The sequence below is a fragment of the Panthera tigris genome, chromosome B1 (assembly GCF_018350195.1).
Source record: "Panthera tigris isolate Pti1 chromosome B1, P.tigris_Pti1_mat1.1, whole genome shotgun sequence".
In the NCBI taxonomy this organism is placed as follows: Eukaryota; Metazoa; Chordata; class Mammalia; order Carnivora; family Felidae; genus Panthera; species Panthera tigris.
The window spans coordinates 203,828,995-203,831,354 of NC_056663.1; positions in this window are offsets into that span (position 1 = coordinate 203,828,995).

A 2,360-nucleotide genomic window follows, 5' to 3' on the forward strand; every position below is an offset into this window, starting at 1 on the left:
ATCCCCAGGAGCATGGATGTGGAGAGGGCCGCCCAGATCCTCGAGGGGCACCCTGTTCCAGGAAGAGACTGTTTCAGCGTCAGCCAGAAGCTGGCGACTATTTTGCAAGGTGTTCCAAGAGGTCGGGGGCAAGGTTGGTGGAAGCGTGTGTTTGCCACGTTCACAGACACGCTGTGTCAGAGAGCACAGTTGTGGCTCTGCAGACACGGACACACGCGATTTCCTTTGTCACGGTGTTGCCCCCGCCCTCCACTTTATCACCAACGGAAAGAGATATATCCTTCAGTCCTGTTTCCTGAGAAGTCAGCGGTAGTCTGGATCCCGTGGAGCGGTCTTCCATAGAAATCTCCGCCTTCTCACAGGCACGTGGGTCATAGTCCCCTCGGGGCCAAGAGGCAGGTCGGTTCTGGGGCCTGGCTCTCTGGCCTGGCCCTCACCTATGACCTGCCACCTGGCTGAGGGCCGGTTTGGGGAGCTGGGTGGGCTGAAGCCAGAACGGGGGGGTCGAGGAGACCAGGAGAGGACCAGGGCCTGTGAGCCCTTTGTTTCCTCTGCTTGGGCGCCTTCCTGCCGCCCCAGGCCTGCCCCTCCCGGGCACTCAGTCCCGGCTCCCTCCGACCACTTGGCACCAAACACAAACTGGCATTTCCAGGCTATTTTTCAGTTTGTTGTCGGTGCCCCCCAGAACTCAGCTCCAGGAGGGCAGACATGCCAGCCCAGTGCTTGGGATGTGCAGCGGGTGCTCTGTGAAGTTTCTGGACAAATGAAGCCCCCTCCTGGGATTGAGGGCCGGCATCCTCTGCCTTCTCAGGACCCCGACTCTGGCACTGCCCTCCCTCTCCCTCTGCTGTCTGCACCTGGACCCCCTCAGCCAACCAGGGCAGTGGAACCCTCTCTGTCCCTCCCTCCACAAGCCCTGCACACATCCAGCCGTTTCCCTCGTAGTATTTGTGGTCACTACGCCCTCTCCTGGGACATTATTCTCCCCGGCTGTGTCCCCCACCCTGTTTTTCTGCTCCTCTGGGACCCTGGGGCTCTACTCTTCCCTACACCCCTGGCCAGTCCCTCCCTGCAGCTCATTCTTACCCTGCCCGGGTGGGTGCCTGGCTGGAGAACCGCCCAGGAAGGCACGGTGCGGACCAGGTGGGCCCCCCAAGAAGCCCCTTGGCCCACAGCTGCCAGCTTGGCCGTGGGCATTGCAGTCTGCGGTCAGGCCCACAGAAGAAGGACCCCGGAGTGCTGGCAGGAAATGGGGCCAGGGCGACCTTCATGGACACGTCGCCTACACGTCCCCAGCGCCACCTGGACAAAACAAAGCTGTGTGTGCTGGGGTCGCCCCTTCGTAGCCAGCCTTCCGGGCAGGGCTGGCGGGTGGAACTCATTCCTTTCCCTGGGAGTGTGGTACCGGCGGGTCTTTCCTACCAGGAAGGAGTCCAGGAGGCCTCTGAGCCGTCACGAAAGCCCCCCCCCCCCCACGGGAGCAAGAGGCCAGGGCCCAGAGGGAGGGATGCTGGGCCCTCAGGCTTCCCACTGGGGAGCTGATGGGAGGGGGCGCCATCTGCGAACAGGCAGGGCAGCAACGTCAGCGTGGGGAGGGGGTCATGCAGGCAGTGGCTATTGCTGGCCCGGACCCTCATGAGGTCCCCATCTGAGCTGAGGGCAGGGGCCGGGGCCTGTGGGTACTCCGGGTGAGGAAGGGCCCACGCGTGCGAAGACACAGCAAACGGGGTCGTCCACGCACAGCTGGCGGAGACACCCAGGGGAGGAAGGCCTTGGTTCCCAACCCCACCCTCGGGCCCCTGAGCAGTGCCGCGCGCTCGCCCCGCCGCCCCGGGCAACTGCGAACCACTGGCGGGATCCGGGTGTCGCGTGGGAGGTGTCCGCCTGCGCAGGCGCGGGTCCGAGCGCCGCAGGTGCAAAAGCCTCGCGTCGGCGTCGTGGGGAGGCTGCGTGCGTGGAACCCGGTCCCGTCTCGGGCGCAGGCCGGAGCCCAGCCCCAGCCCCTTGCCCTCCGGGCCTCCCCACGCGGTCCCCGCTCCACCCGGGCTCGGACCCTGCCCCGGAGGCCGTCCAGCTCCCCTCTCCCGTCCCCGCCCCACCCGGCCCCGCGGGCCCCACCTCCCGGCTCCGCCTCTCCAAGCCCCGCCCCAGCAGGCCCACCGCCCCACCCAGCCCCAGCCCCGGTCCCCGCCCCCGCCGACTTGGCCCCGCCTCCCGGGCTCGCGCCTGCGCGGTGGCTGCGGGCGCAGTCGGAAGACCGGCTCGGACGGCGAGGTCGGCGGGGAGGTGGCGGCCCCTCTCGCCCGCAGCTCGGACCCGGCTCTCGCCCGCCGCCGGGGGTCGGGCCGCCCTGGGCAAGG